Source organism: Phyllobates terribilis, unplaced genomic scaffold, assembly GCF_046119375.1.
Source record: "Phyllobates terribilis strain yellow unplaced genomic scaffold, ASM4611937v1 Scaffold_11__3_contigs__length_659146591, whole genome shotgun sequence".
Lineage (NCBI taxonomy): Eukaryota > Metazoa > Chordata > Amphibia > Anura > Dendrobatidae > Phyllobates > Phyllobates terribilis.
In genome coordinates this window covers 85,667,601-85,688,025 of record NW_027362771.1, presented here as the reverse complement: position 1 = coordinate 85,688,025, position 20,425 = coordinate 85,667,601, and positions in this window count along the sequence as shown.

Below are 20,425 nucleotides of genomic sequence, written 5' to 3'. Positions count from 1 at the left end.
AACGGCAGCAGTTCTTGTACCCCAACGGGTAACTATTTTACAGTTTCACTATACCGTACTCTAATGACGGCGTCCTCCTGCTCCTTCTCGCAAGTAGGCTTCAGACCCGTCCGGGTCCTCTTGAGTGAACCCGATGAGGTCTCCTCCGGTGGGGTCCCACGCAAACTGCGCTTCCTCCAACGAGAGTGGGGTGATCTTAACGGACTTCGGAACCGGAATCAGGGGCTCATCTAGGGGTCTTTCTTTCCGGAGTCGGGGATGGTGGAACTCCGGTGGCCACACAAAGGGCTGCCCATCCGGGCACGTGTGCTGGGCAAACAAATCTTCACCCAGGTGCGGCACTCTAGATGTTGAGGGCGCGGTGGTGGTGGCGGCGCCCGGGTTCGCCAGGCCTTGCGACCAGGCCTGGGGTACCCTGAACGTAAAGGGCACCGTGAAGACGGCGGCGCCCGGGGTTACTTGGCCCAGCGACCAGGCCGGTGGTGTTTCCTGCTTTGCCGCGCTCAGGGTTGAGGCGCGTGACGTCACAGGGGTCGCGGCAGCGGCTTCTGCTTGAGGCCTTGTCTGGAGCGGTGACGATGCAGCGACGGGCACGGCAGGGGGAATTTCGGGCTCTGCGACGGGGAGCTGGGGCAGGCACGCGGTTTCTCGGCTCGGGGTAGTGACGTCCCCTTTACCTGCCTCCATCTGTTCAGCTCCCTCTTCGGCGCCGTCTCCGGCCTTCACTCCTCCTGCACCATCCTCAGAGGCGGTCTGTCTCCTCGTCTCGGGTGGCGTGCTTCGCTGGCGGGTTCCAGCCTGCTGGGCCATCTCTCTGCTCCATGCGGCCAGTACGTCCCGCTGCACTCGGGCCATCCTCTGAGCCAAGCCCTCCAGTGCGGTCTGTGCACGCTCCCGGTCTCGGGGGAGCTGTGTCAGGATCTCCACTAGGCCTTCTGGGGTTGTCGCTTGCAACAGGCTCCTGACCACTGGGTCGGTGCTGCCTGCCTCTCCCTCCATCTCCGGGTATGGCTTCTCCGGAGTCCTCTCCAGACTTCTTGTCTCCGGGTGCGCTCTCTCCAGACTCCTCCAGGCTGCACCCATCTTCTCTCTTTTGTTCTGTATCCGCCCACATTGAGGGTGGTCCCGGGGCAACTTTGTGATTGTCAGTTCCAGGGGCAGTTCCCTCACGCTGATGGACACTTCTATCATTACAGTCTCTGTTAGTGGGGGCGGTTTCCACTTTTGGCGCCATTCCTTGACCTGGCCCACGATGGGAGGTGGCCTCTTGCCACCCTCTGGCACGCCCATAATGGCGTCTGCTCTTCCAAGGCGGGAAATCTTCTCAAAATGGCGGGAATCGTCTCCCAGTGGCGGGAAACTCTGTGGATGGCGGGAAAAGACTGCAGATGGCGGGCAAATGGCGGGAAACGATCCGAGATGGCGTCCGATGGCGGGGACCCTCCGGAATTGGTGGGAGACTTCTTTTTGAGGTAAATGTGAACTTTTCTTCAGGCACGCAGTACCCGGTGGTTGCGGGCACGTGATCCTGCCGACTACGCCAAAGTTGACGCGCCCCCTGGGCCAGTGCTGTAGGGGATGCCCGGAGCCGGATCTCGATGGGGGTAGTAGTCCTTGTGGCGGTGACCCGGTCCGTGCCCAGGGTGTCAAACTACGTGGCAGTCTATGGCAGTAGATGTTACTTTGATTGTCGACTACGCCACCCGTTGAGTGCGGCTTTGAAGCCGCCGCTGCAAAGCAGTCCGCTGAGGCCGGTGGTGTATGTGCAGCAGTGATGATATAACCCCCAACGGGGGCAGCAGGTGTGGATGATGGGGGTTGTTGTGGTGTAGAAAGGAGACTCTGAGACGGGAGGTGCAGTTCAGGGTTTTTACTTACTGATGTTCTTTTGGTCACTCTGGCCTTGAGTGACCACCCGAGCCGTGCTGCGTCCACCAGGTCCTGGACTCGGCCAACCCCCAGGCAATTCTGGAGCGTGGTCCTGAGCTCCTTTCTGACTTTCCCTTTCTACTGGCCGTTCCCACCAGGGATCCACTTATGTCCGGCTCCCTCGGGTCTCTTGTTGGTTGCACCTTTTCTGGGTTCCCTGACCCTATGCTTGGTGTGCCTTTCTAGTGGATTTGGTGAGGGTCGTGGCAGATCCTGACCACGACCTCCGGTTCCTGGCTAAGGTGTGCTTTGGCCTCTGCCAGCTTGGGTTCCGGTACCCTGGTCCGCCAACCCTTCACCCTTCTGTCTGTATTCTGGGGTCTTGGGGTTCTTTCTTCTTTCCTCTCTGGGTCCTTCTGACTCCTCTCTCTCTCTCTCTCTCAGCAGGCCTTGCTCTGGAGCTGGGCCCAGCCGGAGCCACAGCTCCCTGTCAGCCCTTCTGGCTGAGCTCCTCTGCTCTGCTCCTCAGGCTAAACTCTGACCCTGTTCTAAGATGGTGCCCACCTTATATACTCCCTCTATGTGTGAGCTCAGGTGACCAGCACCCAATGAGCTCCTATCTTTACCCAGACTACTCCCCCTATCTGCCCCTACACTACTGGGATGTTCCACCCCCCTCCCACTCCAGCCAGGGACAGACGCTGTCGTACCTGCACATAAACTGGTGGGAGTACCGTTGATCTGTCCCCCGGAAATGGGATGTATGTAGTGCATGCAGCCTACTAGCTCAGTTCCACACTCCATCCTTACCCGGGAGTGGAATACCACACCTCTGGCTTGAGGTGTAATACCCCTGTAGCAGCCGAGTCCTCAGGGTGCTACAATACCACATACAAGGGAGAAATACTGCCACACCATGATTGCACTACATATTTAACCACATAGTAACTCAAATAATACCACATGTAAGGGTCAAATACAGCTACACCATGACCAGACCACATAGTACCACCACGTAGTGACCGAGTAATACCACATACAGGAACAAATACTGACGCACCCCCTGGGGCCGTGGGGTACTTGGAAGTCAGGCCGGTCGGTTCTTTTTGGGGTAGTCACGGCAGCGGTGACCTGGTCCATGGCCCAGGGCGGTCAATAAGTAAAGAAAAGAGGGAAATAAAGTTTTGGGGATAAAGTTTTGTGACGCCACCCTTGGTATGTGGCTATTTGTGGCCGCCGCTGCTGTTCAGATCCACTGGGGCTGTTGGTGACGCAGCAGAGATGGTTCAGCTCTCCACGGGTAGAGCTAGGCCCCAGGGCAGTTAAAGAGGAGAATTTAAATGTTGGTGTTATAGTGCAAGGCAGGTAACGCAGCAATTAAGTCAAGGACACAGCGGGGTCCAGTCTTCAAGTGTTTACTCACAGTTTTTACGATGTTCCAGACTACAACGGCTAGCGAGGTTATAACAGCCCACCGAGTCCTGTGTCCTCCTGGGAAGTGATCCAGCCAACTCTCAGATAACTTGGGTGCACTTGATCGGGACCCCCTTCTTGTGAACCTTCCTGGGTCGTCTCTCTGCTCTGGCTCTCGCCCTCCAGCCCTGTGCCTCACACACAGTTTCCGGAGCAAGTGGCCCCAGGCCTTGTCGGGCGACGTCCTCTCTGTCCCCTTGGTCCTATATGGCCACCTTTTCAGCAAATGTGTGTGGTTTTGGCTACGGCACTTAGAGATACTGCAACCTCCGGTATACTAACTGAGTCTTGTAGTACTCCACTAGTCTGGGGCCGGTCCCCTACTGTGACCTGATCCCTTCACGGTCAGCATGAACTCGGGCTCACGGGTGGACTCCGCACTTCCCATGCCCCTAAGATCCTTTCTGTGTCTTTGGAGCCCTTCTCACTGCTCCGGTCTCCTCTCTTCACTCCCTGTGACAGACTCCTGTCACCAACAGCTCTGACTGACTAACTAACTCTTCCACGGTCGTCACTCAATGCGCTCTTGCTCCTAGGAACCCTTCTAGATCTTTCTACCTTTCCTTTTATACTCTCTGTCATGTGACCCACATCACCGACTGTCACTCTATGTGGTCCCCTCTACCTTCAGTCCTTCCTTCAGTGCTCCCCTAAACTCCTTTCTCCACCCACCTCCTCTACCTAGTTCCATCCTCCAGACAGGGACCGGGTCTGTGATCTCCCTCAGGAGCAATCTTGCCCTTCCCTAATGGAGTGATGTAGTGTTGGATGTGAGTGTGGTGTGGGTCCCGGGTAGTGCTCCCTCCTTACCAGGGTCTGGGGTACCACACCTCTGGCTGAGATGATGTACCTCTGTGGCAACTGGACCCACAGGGGAGCCACAATACCGTCACACCTTGACCAGGTCACATATTACCACTAGAGATGAGCGTTGTTCGACTCGAACTGTTCGCCAATCTCAAATTCGAGCTGTTTTGGGCGGTGTTCGAGCCGTTCAGCGAACACGAACGATTTGAGAAAAATTCGGCTGTTCGAGGTTATGTTCGATAACTGTTCATGCACCAAAATCATAACTGGATTTTTTCTCAGTAATGATAAAAATTAATGTTAATACGCAGTTTGAGTGTACAGCGGGGTGGGGGGAGGGGCAGGGGATGGATCTCTGCAGGAATAATGAAGATCTCCATTTTTTTTTCTCTTTCCCGCATTTGCAGTGGGGAGGTGCAATCTGTCAGCCTATCAGCAGCGCACACACGGAGCGAAGTGCTTTTTTTCACACAAGCAAGGGCATGTGTCATTGGCAGTGTATGTCACATGTCCTTGCCCTATAAGACCAAGCCATTTTCCCCGTCGCCACCATTTTCTCACTGCTGCAGCTGCGTGTTAGATGGCACCGCTGTTGCTGTGTGCGCTATACCTTGTTAATTTCAAGCCAATTTTCGCACAAATCTACAGATAGCTTGGGAGTAGGGAATAGTTGTGATTGCAGTCCTTTTAAGGACTAGGTTACAGCATTTCCTACGACTTTCATCAGGCAGGTCTGTGCTCTTAAATAGATAGATTGTGGGAGTAAAGACTAATTGTAATTGCAGTCCTTTTCAGGACTAGGTTACATCAGTTCCTATCAGTTTTTGCCAGGCAGGTCTGTGCCAGTGCTGTGCAAGTTTTTCAACAGCATTTGGCTGAATCTAGCAAAGCTAATCCTTTTTGGCCTATTGCAGAGTGTGTTAGTCAGTGGAGTAGCCTATCTGTGTTGCAAGATATACCACCTGTGTATAGAATACCAATTTTTTTACTGCACCTAGTGAAGTAAAATCTTTTGGGCATAGCATCATTCTATTAGTCCATCTATACTGACCTCCATCAGGTTGCAAATTGAATATAATTTTTTTCTGCATCTAGCTCTGAAAAAATATTTGGGCTTCTAGCAGTGTGTGGGACTTGTTCTATTAGTCCATCTATACTGACCTCCATCAGGTTGCAAACTGAATATAATTTTTTTCTGCATCTAGCTCTGAAAAAATATTTGGCCTTCTAGCAGTGTGTGGGACTTGTTCTATTAGTCCATCTATACTGACCTCCATCACGCTGCAAATTCAAAATAATTTTTTGTCTGCATCTAGCTCTGAAAAAATATTTGGCCTTCTAGCAGTGTGTGGGACTTTCTCTATTAGTCCATCTATACTGACCTCCATCAGGTTGCAAATTAAAAATAATTTTTATCTGCATCTACCTCTGAAAAAATATTTGGGCTTCTAGCTGTGTGTGGGACTTGTTCTATTAGTCCATCTATACTGACCTCCATCAGGTTGCAAACTGAATATAATTTTTTTCTGCATCTAGCTCTGAAAAAATATTTGGCCTTCTAGCAGTGCGTGGGACTTTCTCTATTAGTCCATCTATACTGACCTCCATTAGGTTGCAAATTAAAAATATTTTTTATCTGCATCTAGCTCTGAAAAAATATTTTGCCTTCTAGCAGTGTGTGGGACTTTCTCTATTAGTCCATCTATACTGACCTCCATCAGGTTGCAAATTAAAAATAATTTTTTGTCTGCATCTAGCTCTGAAAAAATATTTGTCCTTCTAGCAGTGTGTGGGACTTTCTCTATTAGTCCATCTATACTGAACTCCATCAGGTTGCAAATTCAAAATAATTTTTTGTCTGCATCTAGCTCTGAAAAAATATTTGGCCTTCTAGCAGTGTGTGGGACTTTCTCTATTAGTCCATCTATACTGACCTCCATCAGGCTGCAAATTAAAAATAATTTTTATCTGCATCTACCTCTGAAAAAATATTTGGCCTTCTAGCTGTGTGTGGGACTTGTTCTATTAGTCCATCTATACTGACCTCCATCAGGTTGCAAACTGAATATAATTTTTTTCTGCATCTAGCTCTGAAAAAATATTTGGCCTTCTAGCAGTGTGTGGGACTTTCTCTATTAGTCCATCTATACTGACCTCCATCAGGTTGCAAATTAAAAATAATTTATATCTGCATCTACCTCTGAAAAAATATTTGGGCTTCTAGCTGTGTGTGGGACTTGTTCTATTAGTCCATCTATATTGACCTCCATCAGGTTGCAAACTGAATATAATTTTTTTCTGCATCTAGCTCTGAAAAAATATTTGGCCTTCTAGCAGTGCGTGGGACTTTCTCTATTAGTTCATCTATACTGACCTCCATTAGGTTGCAAATTAAAAATATTTTTTATCTGCATCTAGCTCTGAAAAAATATTTGGCCTTCTAGCAGTGTGTGGGACTTTCTCTATTAGTCCATCTATACTGACCTCCATCAGGTTGCAAATTAAAAATAATTTATATCTGCATCTACCTCTGAAAAAATATTTGGGCTTCTAGCTGTGTGTGGGACTTGTTCTATTAGTCCATCTATATTGACCTCCATCAGGTTGCAAACTGAATATAATTTTTTTCTGCATCTAGCTCTGAAAAAATATTTGGCCTTCTAGCAGTGCGTGGGACTTTCTCTATTAGTTCATCTATACTGACCTCCATTAGGTTGCAAATTAAAAATATTTTTTATCTGCATCTAGCTCTGAAAAAATATTTTGCCTTCTAGCAGTGTGTGGGACTTTATCTATTAGTCCATCTATATTGACCTCCATCAGGTTGCAAATTAAAAATAATTTTTTGTCTGCATCTAGCTCTGAAAAAATATTTGGCCTTCTAGCAGTGTGTGGGACTTTCTCTATTAGTCCATCTATACTGACCTCCATCAGGTTGCAAACTGAATATATTATTTTTCTGCATCTACCTCTGAAAAAATATTGGGCTTCTAGCTGTGTGTGGGACTTGTTCTATTAATCCATCTATACAGACCTCCATCAGGTTGCAAACTGAATATAATTTTTTTCTGCATCTACCTCTGAAAAAATATTTGGGCTTCTAGCTGTGTGTGGGACTTGTTCTATTAGTCCATCTATACTGACCTCCATCAGGTTGCAAACTGAATATAATTTTTTTCTGCATCTAGCTCTGAAAAAATATTTGGCCTTCTAGCAGTGTGTGGGACTTTCTCTATTAGTCCATCTATACTGACCTCCATCAGGTTGCAAATTCAAAATAATTTTTTGTCTGCATCTAGCTCTGAAAAAATATTTGGCCTTCTAGCAGTGTGTGGGACTTTCTCTATTAGTCCATCTATACTGACCTCCATCAGGTTGCAAATTAAAAATAATTTTTTGTCTGCATATAGCTCTGAAAAAATATTTGGCCTTCTAGCAGTGTGTGGGACTTTCTCTATTAGTCCATCTATACTGACCTCCATCAGGTTGCAAATTAAAAATAATTTTTATCTGCATCTACCTCTGAAAAAATATTTGGCCTTCTAGCTGTGTGTGGGACTTGTTCTATTAGTCCATCTATACTGACCTCCATCAGGTTGCAAACTGAATATAATTTTTTTCTGCATCTAGCTCTGAAAAAATATTTGGCCTTCTAGCAGTGTGTGGGACTTTCTCTATTAGTCCATCTATACTGACCTCCATCAGGTTGCAAATTAAAAATAATTTATATCTGCATCTAGCTCTGAAAAAATATTTGGCCTTCTAGCTGTGTGTGGGACTTGTTCTATTAGTCCATCTATACTGACCTCCATCAGGTTGCAAACTGAATATAATTTTTTTCTGCATCTAGCTCTGAAAAAATATTTGGCCTTCTAGCAGTGTGTGGGACTTTCTCTATTAGTCCATCTATACTGACCTCCATCAGGTTGCAAATTAAAAATAATTTATATCTGCATCTAGCTCTGAAAAAATATTTGGCCTTCTAGCTGTGTGTGGGACTTGTTCTATTAGTCCATCTATACTGACCTCCATCAGGTTGCAAACTGAATATAATTTTTTTCTGCATCTAGCTCTGAAAAAATATTTGGCCTTCTAGCAGTGTGTGGGACTTTCTCTATTAGTCCATCTATACTGACCTCCATCAGGTTGCAAATTAAAAATAATTTTTTGTCTGCATCTAGCTCTGAAAAAATATTTGGTCTTCTAGCAGTGTGTGGGACTTTCTCTATTAGTCCATCTATACTGACCTCCATCAGGTTGCAAACTGTATATATTTTTTTCTGCATCTACCTCTGAAAAAATATTTGGGCTTCTAGCTGTGTGTAGGACTTGTTCTATTAGTCCATCTATACTGACCTCCATCAGGTTGCAAACTGAATACAATTTTTTTCTGCATCTACCTCTGAAAAAATATTTGGGCTTCTAGCTGTGTGTGGGACTTGTTTTATTAGTCCATCTATACTGACCTCCATCAGGTTGCAAATTGAATATAATTTTTTTCTGCATCTAACCCAGCCAATAGTTTTGGCCTAATACCAAAGTTTGGTCACTCAGCTCTGCTCGGTTCCCATCCATTGTTTTTTTGTGCAAACAACTCCAGAGTTGTGAATTAGTTAACCACCAAAATGAGTGGAAAAAGGCCTGCTGCTGGTGGAAAGGGGAATAGGCGTGTTGGGAAGGGGAAAAAAGGTTGTGTCCGTGGGGTAGGTGTTAAAGCAACAGTAACATCTGCAGAAGAAAGACCATCTTCCAGCCAAACTAAAATGTCTACTTCTTTTAGCGGACAATGTGATAAGATCTCTTTCTTACGGCCACGCCAATCGCTACAAATTCCAGATGAGGCAGAAAAACAGCAGGTGCTTCAACGGATATCAAGTGCTCCTTTAAGTGGGCTCTCCTCCACATCAACTTCAACATCACAAATACTCCAGTCCTCAAAGGTGTCACCCCAATCGCACTTGCTTCCTCACAGCTCCCAAATCTCCAGCTGCCCGTCTGAGTATGAGGTAGAACAGATGGTTGAGTCTGCAGAGCTGTTTACTCATACTATAGCCTGGGAATCAGAGGTCGACTCCAGCGCTTCTGTGAATCCAAACGAGGAAATAATCTGCACTGATGCCCAGAATCTTTATGAGTCGAATCCAGGACCAGACGCAGAAGGTTCTGACCATAATGTAGACCCTCATTCCCAAACTGTAACTCCTGTTGGTGGAGACAATGAGGAAGACGATGATGAGACTCAAATACCTGATTGGAGTGACAACTTTAGTTTTTTGTCAGGGCAGGAACAGGTTGGCTCTGAGGACGACGGGTGTGATAACGCACAGGGTGATGATGATGAGGTTGGAGATCCCACTTACTGTCAACCCACAGTCAGCCAAGAGATGAGGTCAGCAGAGGAGGTGGAGGAAGATGCTAGTGACGACGAGGTCAGGTTGCGCCTTCCTGGACAGAGACGTAGTACTGGAAGCACGTCAACAACTGCATCCTCAAACACAACTCTGCCTCTCACCACAAGTCGTGGTGGCTCTTCAGGTCGCATGGGTGCTAAGCCTTGCATAGCCTGGGCATTTTTTCAGATCGATAAAGATGACCCAACTCGTGTTATCTGTAACATTTGTCAGCAAAAGCTAAGTAGAGGCCAAAAAATACATAGTTTGAGTACTTCATGCATGAACCGGCACATGGACATGAAGCATAAGTTGCAGTGGGAAGCTCAGTGTGCTACAATGCGGCCTAGACGGCCGGGCCAACGGCCGTCTGCCATATCTTGTGCATCCGCGGCCTCCTCATCCTCTGTGACTGGGGGGACAGCAATCACACCTGTTTTGGGGCGCAGACCTGCCACCTCTTTACCCGCAACAGCCAGCGTGATTGGCAGGTCATCATTTTCTTTGGAGGTGGTAACAGCAGCTGGTGTTGAGCGCTGTCCGACGTTGATATCACCACCTTTGGATCAAGGCAACCTAACATGTCCGCCTGCATCTTCCTCACAGACCGGCAGTTTGCCGGGGACACCCTTATCAACCCCGTCTAAGCACAATAGCCAGCCCTCGGTCCCTCAGATGTGGACAAGTAAAAGACCATTTCCTCCTAGCCATGAGAAAGCTAAGAGGTTGAATTTCACCATCTGCAAGCTCTTGGCTACAGAAATGCTGCCTTTCCGCCTGGTGGACATAGAGGATTTTCGAGACCTTATGTCCGTCGCAGTGCCCCAGTACCAGATGCCCAGTCGGCACTACTTCTCAAAGAAAGGTGTGCCTGCGCTCCACCAGCATGTCGCACACAACATCACCGCTTCTTTGAGAAACTCTGTGTGTGACAGGGTGCATTTCACCACAGACACTTGGACGAGTAGGCATGGACAGGGGCGTTACATGTCGCTGACTGGGCACTGGGTAACTATGGTGACAGCAGGACAAGGGGCTGCTGTCCAAGTCTTGCCGTCCCCACGAGTTGTGCGTCAATCCTCTTTATGTCAAAGTTCCTCCACTGCTTCTGCCTCCTCAACCTCCTCTCGGTCTTCCACCTGCACCCAAAGCCTGTCTGGTCATGCCACAAGCTTTCTAACTGCGCACAAGGGATCCTGCACACCTCCTTACTATGCTGGCAGTAGGGCTCAACGTCATCAGGCGGTTTTTACTTTGAAATGTCTGGGAAATGTGAGTCACACAGCTGAGGAGTTGTGGTCAGCTCTGGAGAACCAATTTCATGAATGGTTGTCTCCACTGGACCTGAAACCAGGGAAGGCCGTGTGCGACAATGCTGCAAACCTGGGTGCGGCCCTTCGCCGGGGCAATGTCACACACGTGACTTGTATGGCTCACGTGTTGAACCTGGTTGTCCAGCAATTTTTAGCCCACTATCCCAGACTAGATGGCCTTCTGCAGAGGGCACGGTCGCTGTGTGCTCACTTCCGCCGTTCGCATCCCGCAGCTCAGCGACTTACATCTCTACAGAAGTCGTTGGGCCTGCCACTTCACCGGCTAAAATGCGATGTGCCTACCCGGTGGAATTCAACTCTGCACATGTTGCAGTGACTGTGGCAGCACCGACAAGCCCTGGTGCAATACGTTCTGACGTATAGCCTGGGCCAACGAGATCCGGAGGTGGGGCAAATCACGCTGGAGGAGTGGTCTCAGATCAGGGACCTATGCACCCTTCTGCACAGTTTTGAAATGGCGACGAAGATGTTTAGTGCTGACGATGCCATTATCAGCATGACTATTCCGGTGATTTACATGCTGGAGCACATGTTAAACAGAATTCGGAGTCAGGTGGTGGCACAAGAGGAGGTGGAGGAAGTAGAGGAGTAGGAGTTGTATGCGGAAGGGCTAACATCTGCAAGGTCCAGACGGTCGGCAGCACCAAGGCGGCAGGCATGTGATTGTGGGGGAGATGGTTTTACCAGGGCGCATGGTAGCAGCCAAACTAGTGAGGAAGGTGCAGGAGCCCAGGAAGAAGTGGAGGACGAACTGATGGAAGACTCATCAGATGAGGGAGACCTTGATCACATTTCTGTTGTGCGAGGTTGGGGGGAGAGGACAGAGGAAGGAAGCATGATTGTTACCTCGCCACCAACACAACAGGGACTTGGTGCTCCTCGATGCGCAACACACAAGAGTGCCTTCTTGCTGCACTACCTGCAACATGACCCTCGAATTGTGAGAATTAGAAATAATCCTGACTACTGGGTTGCCACACTGTTAGATCCCCGGTACAAAAGTAAATTTGCAGAAATTATTCCTGCCATAGAAAGGGATGCACGCATGCAGGAGTATCAGCAGAGACTGTTGCAGAATCTTACATGTGCTTTTCCACAAAACACCAGTGGTGCACGTAGTGAATCTCACAGTTCCAACTTGCCAACCGTGGGACCGTCAAGTGTTCAGCACTCAAACCGTAACAGAACCACAGTATCTGCTGGTAACATCAATTTTGCGGAATCATTTCACCACTTTTTTAGCCCATCCTTTGCAAGGCCACAGGAGACAAGAAGTCTGACACATAGTCAACGCCTAGAGACGATGGTACAGGAGTATCTCCAAGTAAACATTGAAGCCATGACTGTGTCACTGGACCCTTGCTCTTTTTGGGCTTCCAATCTGGATAAATGGCCGGAGCTAGCCACTTACGCCTTGGAGATCTTGTCATGCCCCGCAGCCAGCGTTCTGTCTGAACGTGTGTTCAGCGCTGCTGGTGGTGTGCTGACAGATAAGCGCACGCGGCTCTCCACTGATAATGTAGACAGACTCACGTTCATAAAGATGAACAAATCATGGATCCGAAACGACTTTTCTACCCCTGTGTCATCCTGGGGAGAGTAAAAGCTTGATGATTGGTTAAAATCACCCTACCAACCGTTTTAAGCCTTCAAATTAATAATCATGTTTATCTGTATCTTGGCTGGAAAATAATTTGGGCTTTGTAGCAGTGTGCAGCACTGATTCTATTAGGCCATCTATAATAAGCTCCACCAGATTTAAAATTACTAATCATGTTTATCTGTATCTTGACTGGAAAATAATTTGGGCTTTGTAGCAGTGTGCAGCACTGATCCTATTGAGCCATCTATACTAAGCTCCACCAGATTTAAAATTAATAATAATTTTTAGCTGCATCTAGCCCGGAAAATAATTTTGGGGCTCCGAGATGCGCAAGACACATAAGTGCCTTCTTGCTGCACTACCTGCAACATGACCCTCATATTGTCAGAATTTGAAGTAATCATGACTACTGGGTTGCCACACTCTTAGATCCCCCAAACTTTTCGATCAACCTTTTCATTTTAATAAAGACCAAAATAATGGTCATTTTTGAAATTATAAGCATTAGCAGGTTATTAGAAACTGAAATCAAACAGTTTTCAACTCAAAACTTTATTCTAAGTGATGTTACATTTTCACATAGGACCCCTTGTTCGAAAGGAGCTTCTGAACTCTCTCGTCCATTGAATTTGTCAGGTTTTGGATGGTTTCTGCTTCAATTGTTTTGCATGAGGACAGAATACCCTCCCAGAGCTGTTGCTTAGATGTGAACTGCCTCCCGCCATCATAGACACTCCTTTTGATGATGCTCCAGAGGTTCTGAATAGGGTAGAGGTCAGGGGAGCATGGGGGTCACACCATAAGTTTGTCCCCTTTTATGCCCATATCAGCCAGAGATGCAGATGTTTTATGTGCAGCATGAGATGGTGCATTATCATGCAAAAAAATGATCTTGCTGTAAAATACACGGTTCTTCTTCTTGAACCATGGCAGGAAGTGCTGTTTGAGAAAATCCACATACATTATGGAGTTCATCTTTAGCGCCTTCAGGGATCCTAAAGGGGCCGACAATCTCTCTCCCCATGATTCCAGCCCAAAACATTACTCCACCTCCTCCTTGTTGGCGCTGTAGCCGTGTTTGCGTGGGGTGTCCATCAACCAGCCATCCTCCACTCCATCCATCTGGACCATCGAGCGCTGCACGGCACTCATCCGTGAACAAAACAGTTTTGAAATCAGTCTTCATGTAATGTTTGGCCCACTGGAGCCGTTTCTGCTTGTGTGAAGTGGATAGAGGAGGTCGACAGGATGGCGTATGCACAGCTGCAAACCTCTGAAGGACCCTGCATCTTGTTGTTCGGGGGACGTTGGAGGCACCAGCAGCTTCAAAAACTTGTCTGCTGCTATGACAAGGCTTTTTTGCCGCTGCTCTTTTAACCTGACGTAATTGCCTGTAGGAAAGAGTCCTCAATTTGCCCTTATCAGCACGCACACGTGTGTACTGTGAATCAGCTACATACTTCTTGATTGCCAAGAGACTTCATCCTGATCATCGCACAATGTTGATTGTAGTCATGCCTTGACCTAAACACTCCACAATTTGTTGCTTCTCAGCAGCCGACACATCCTTTTTCTTTCCCATTTTGGCAGAAAATGTAGGCTGCTTAATAATGTGAGACAGCCTTCTTAAGTAGTCTTGCCTTTCATTGGACACACCTGCCAAACTAATTAGCACAGGTGTCTGCAATTGCTTACAGTGATATAAAGAGCCCTGACACACATCACCATCAATGAGTTTAACTGACAAACAAACAAATTCTTCCCTTATCACTCCTAAACACTTTTTGCATAATAATTTGGAACACAGTGTACATGTGCTTTTCCACAAAACACCAGTGGTTCACGTAGTGAATCTTACAGATCTAACTTGCCAACCGTGGTCTGTATGGAGTTGTTCAATAAAGGGCCCAAAATTAAGATAACATAGATGGGAGAGGTCTCTATGAATAGGAATTCCTAAGTATTTGATACCCTGTGAGGGCCAGGCAAAGGGAAAGTTGGACTGGATGGAATCCTATATGGATTTGGGGAGGGAGACATCGAGGGCCTCAGACTTCGCTGCATTGATTTTAAAATTTGACCATGTAACAAAGTGATCTATTTCAGCCATAACAGCATGGATGGATATATGTGATTAAATGATATATACTAGGATATCATCAGCAAATAGAGAGCACTTGTACTCGGTGCCTCCCACCTCAATCCACCTAATATTGGGGTTATGGCGAATTGATGAGAGCAGGTGCTCCGTCACTAGGATGTATAAGAGAGGGGACAGAGGACATCCCTGCCTTGTCCCATTGGTGATTGTGAAAGGTGATGAAAATGTTCTGATGCACCCCCTGGGCCTTGGGACACCCGGAGCCGGACCCTTTTTGGTGGATGCTGGTGGTTGTAGTCTTCGTGGCGGCGACCCGGTTCCGTGGCTCAGGGTGGTCAAACCAGTGGCAGAACTATTTATGTGGTTTTGATGTTTAAATGTCCGACTATGCCACCCGTGGATTGCGGTCAGAGTGAACCGCCACTGCAGGGCAGACCGCTGAGGCTGGTGTTGTGGGTGCAGCAGAGCGTAGCATAACTCCCCACGGGAGGAGTATAGCCTCAGGGCAGTGTATGCGGAGGATGGGGGTGATGGTGCAGGGCAGCAGCAGTAACGACACGGAGTCAGTGATGCAGTCCAGGGCCTTTACTCACAGTTCTTATTATCCAGACCACATCTGCAGGTAACGGCTGCCCACGTCGCACTGTGCTCACCAGGTGAGGGGCTCAGACAACTCCCAGATAACTTTGGAGCGCCTCACAGGACCCCCTTTGTGTGTCCTTTGTCTGGCCTTTCTTACCAACCCTTCTGTCCTGCTGCCTCGGGCCTCCTCTTGGTAAACTTGGCGCCAGTTTCCCTGACCCTATGTGGTGCCTTCCTAGCGGGTGTAGCGAGGGGCTGCGCCACATAAAATGTCACAGCCTCCGGTTTCTAGCTGAGGGTCGTTTCCTGCCTCCACTAGTTTCGGGGACCGGTCTCCCCCTTTGGCCTGACCCATCCACGCAGGTGGATTCGGGCGTGCGGTGGCGACTCGCCCGTCCGCACCCCTGGGATCCCTTCATTCCTCATTCCTGGAGCCTTCTCCGCTCCTCTTACTTCCTTCTCCCTCTTCCAGGCCTGGGCCTCTGTTACTAGGCCCGCCTCCGGAGCAGAGCTCATGCAGAGCCCCTGCTCCCTGCCACTTCTGCTCAGACTTCTCTGCACTGAACTAAGATGGTGCCCACCTTTTATACTCCCTTCTCAATGCACCCAGGAACTGCTTCCTCCCTGCTCCTGCACTACAGGGTTCCCCTTCCTCAGTGTTCCCTCCCCCCACTCCAGCCAGGGACAGGGACTGTCGCGCCCATCTCAGAGGCATATTGGTCGCCCTGCCCCACGGCAATGTGGTGTAATGCATGCAGGTGTCGGGTCCTGATCCACACTCCATCCTTACCTGAGAGTGAGATATCACACCTCTGGGTGAGGTGCAATACCTCTGTAGCAACCGAGCCCTCAGGGTGCTACAGTTCCATTTATCTTCAGCCTAGGTGACGTATTGTGATACAGGGCCGTGATTTTGGCTATAAAAGGGTCCCCTAGACCCCTACCCCAAGCTTTTTAAGAGAATCATATATGGCGAGCCAGGAGACTCTATGGAATGCTTTCTCAGCATCCAACGAGAGTATCTAATTACAAATTTTTAACTGCATCTAGCCCAGGAAATACTTTGTGCCTAGTAGCAGTGTCTGCTAGTCAGCGGATTATCCCGGCTGTTAAGCAAGCTACACCACCTGTAGTTTGGACACTTAATTTTTTCAAAGGAAATGCTTCGGGACCACGGGATACTCAGTGAAGAGCATCAGGAGGCACCCCAAGGCATAGGGGCTGGGACTGGCAGTAGGATGCCTTGCGGTGGACAGCCGAGCTCGATCCTTATAAAAGCTTTTTAACTGCTGCAGCTTTAGTGGACGCTACTGGAACTGGAATTACGCGGCTGCTGGCATGAGACTTGCCCTCCAATAGATCCTTGTAAATGGATTTAAAGTGTATTCATTCAAATTAGAGAGACAATTTAAATTAAAAAGCTTAGAGCTGCCTCCACCACAGGGGGGCTCGCTCGACCCACCAGCGGACAGGCACCAGTATTGAGAGAGGGGGGCTGGCCGTCAGGGTTCACCGCGGCTCTGGCACAAACCCGGCGACACGGAAGTGGCACGGGCAGGAGCGGACTGAACGTGTCGGCTTCTCACTTTTTTGGATTTTAGTAGGGCATGGCATGCCTATATCTGTGTCTCCCCCTCCTTTTACTCCTCCGCCTCTTTTCTTTTCACATGACTATATGTACTTGTCACTTTTCCATGTGTTAGTTGTGTCTTCTGAGCAGTTTGTCAGCTTTTGGACACCTTTGAAGGTGTTTTCTATGTGTTTCTATGTGTTTTTGTTTGCCTGACATTGGTTTTAACGGTGTTCGAAGGTGTTCGACGAACAGTTCGACGAACAGTTCGGCGAACACACGGGTGTTCAACGAACTGAACCGAACTCGAACACTACGGGGGTGGCTCAACACTAATTACCACCACATAGCGAACGAATAATACTATATACAAGTGAGAAATACCACCACACCATGACCAGACCACATGTTACCACCAGATAGTGACCGAATACTACTACCGATCATTAATAAAAACCACAATACTAACAACATTGTTATTAAAACCTGTGACATTATATACAGGAGGGTATAGTGTGCAGTATAGTATATAGTGTCAGTGTTTAGGTAATACAGTGATCATCAGTGACATTATACACAGGAGCTCTGTATATAGTGTCAATGTACAAGTAATACAATTATCACAAGTGACATTATACACAGGAGCTCTGTATATAGTGACATAGTGCCACCCTGCACAGTAACAGGACCCCACTTTTGTCCCCCCCCCACGGAAAACAGTCTTCTGAAAAGTAAATTATATTACAGCAGTAATAATGTCTCCCACTTGCCACCATAAACTAATAATGTATGTTCCTCATTCTGACCCCCATACAGTAGTTAACTCCCCTATCCTGTCCCCCTTTATTTAATAATGTGCCCCATCTTGGTCCCCTATGTCCTTTGGCCTGGCTGGCAGAGCTTTGGAGTCGGAGTCGTGGAGTCAGAGTCCATTTTGATGGAGTCGGTCAATCTTATACGGACTTCTAATATATAATAAATTAGGTACAGTTGTTCAGTGCTGTCAATTTTTTTCAATTTCAATTTGGGAATGTTATGAAATATCCTTTAAATGTCTGTTCTATTCCTGATCTAAGGATTTAGGTTTTTAGTTGAGATGAATCTGTGCTGCACGTTATGTAGATCCTTAGAAGTGAGACAGTGCTGTGGAGTCGGTGTCGAGGTGTCAGAGTTGGAGTCGGAAGTCAGGGAAATTGAGTCGGAGTCAGAGGTTTGGCTTAACGACTACACAGCTCAGTGACTGGCCCCCTATGTCCCTTGGCTCCATTTACCCCCAGATGTGTTCCAGGGGTCGCCTGTCCCAATGATCCCCTCGGTGACGCCGACCCACGGAACACGTCGGCATTGCATGCGCCAATCTTCAGCAACATACCTTTCACACGTTGTTCGACATTATCTCCTATTGGCTGATCTTTACTATTTAAGATCTGCCTACTCCTGTGAAGTCACTCCCCCAGAAGAAGGCACCGCAACCGAAACGCGCGTTAAGGTGGTGGCACCGCAGTATTGGACCAAGGTAATCTCTCTTTAAATTCACATATACATCTTTCAAGATTATGTTCCATATGAGTGCATTTTCTTGTCGGGACATTGGCTTGTGGCTGCGTCTAGGCATCATGATATAAACTGCTTCACCTCTTTCTGTGATGTTCACATCTCTAGCCACATGTCCATGCCCTGACTATTTCTACCTTAGGATTTAGTCTTTCCTGCATACTATACTCTCTATTAATTAATCCTATTAAATCAAATAATTAAGGGCTCTCCCACAAATTTAAAAAAAACTACAAGAAAAATGGAGTATTAGCCATGATAATGTAAAAATAAATACTTTATTGATACAATGAACACATGATAAAATCAAGATTAATAGAGGAAAAACAGACAGGGCTACAAAAACAGGTCAGACCTCTAGTAAATACAATACAGATATGGAAATTGGAAATATCCACTACATCAGAGAGGCAATCATAACACATAAAGTGGACATATATCCTACGGAGGGGTCCGATGAAACACGCGTCAGGGGCATTCTCTGGGCTACTACACAGAGTCTGTATGCATTGTTCATTTATTATCCTTGTAATCTTTGATTTTTTTCCCCTGAATGAATTTCTCCAATGAGTATCATGTTAACTGGACATTTTTGTGATTTAGATCTCTGATATTAGACATGTTCTGGGCCATGTGATTTCATGAACTCTATGTAGCAGATGTGGGTTCTCAGCTATATGGGGTTAATAGCATACAATATACCAGTAGGATATGTATCTACTTAGTATGTTTTGTTTGATAATCCCATATAGTATATATTCTTTGCAATAGGATAAATTTGTGCAGTATACTTTGATTCACTACAGTGGGTTGCTATCCTAGAATATACAAGTAGGATATATGTCCACTAGTGTTGAGCGAGCACTAAAATGCTCGGGTGCTCGAAGCTCGGGCCGAGCTCGCCGTGATACTCGGGTGCTCGACCCGAGCAACGAGTCCAATGTTAGTCTATGGGAGACTTGAGCATTTTTGCGGTGGCACCACCGGCAGTCTTTTAAAAGCCTAACAAGTGCCCAAAAAGATAGTGACAGTGCTCAAATGACATGGGGACAGCATGGGGATCGCCCCAAGAAGCATTTCTGACCCCCAGGTCACTGCTGTCAACAACGTGGTCAGAGGTATTAAGCCACTTTTACAGGCTAACAATAAAACGTTCAAAAACGAAAGTGAAACTTTTTTCCTGTGAAATATGTTAAGGAACATCCTTTCCAAGGTAAAGACTTGTGTATAAGTTAAAATAAATGACCAATAACAAAAATACTCCTTCACACCTTCGGCTATGTTCACAGGTAGCATTTTTTATGCGTTTTTGCACTTTTGTATTGCTTTCTACTATGACAAATGCATTCACCGTGAAATGTCATTTTAACATTTTACAACCTTATCTGGCCATGTGCTGTGTGACACATGCATAAAGTGCTGAAAAGACAAGGGAACAGCATGGGGAAGACCCCTGGAAGCATCTCTGACTCCCAGGTCACTGTCTAAAAGTGAGCCCATCATAAGTGATCCTTACCGCATCAGAAGATGCAGACTTGCAACTATCCCCATGCAAGTTCTAGTCCCAGGGCAGTGTTCAATTGTACCTCCCCCATTCCTTGCAATACAAGCTCAAGTATGCAGCCTGCCACCCACCCACCCCCAGGCTGCAATGCCATACTGCTTGCTTGCTTGCACTTGAAATTGGGCCTTTTAGGCATGTGGAGGCGGAATCTGGCCACCACGTCATGGCTGTGTTGGCGGCCTGGAATCCATACTCAGTCCCCAGCCGCCCGGCGGCCAGGTGTCCATACTCGGTCCCCAGCCGCCCCGCGGCCGGGTGTCCACACACGGTCCCCAGCCGCCTGGGGGCAGCCGAGTGTCCATAAACGGTCCCCAGCCGCCCCTATTTCTCCTTGGAACATCCCCCCACACACTTTTCTTATCCCGGCCTGCTTTAGGCAGCATTGGACGAGCCCACCAGAGAACCAGACTCCTCCGGTGGGCCCTGAGTTCTCCATCGGTGGATTGAGAGTGCCAAGGTGAGGAGCATGATGATGATGACAGAAGTTAGCATCTGCTCTGTTTTATTTTAATGCAAGTGTAAGTGTGCAGCCTGCCACCCACCCACCCCCAGACTGCAATTCCATACTGCTAGCTTGC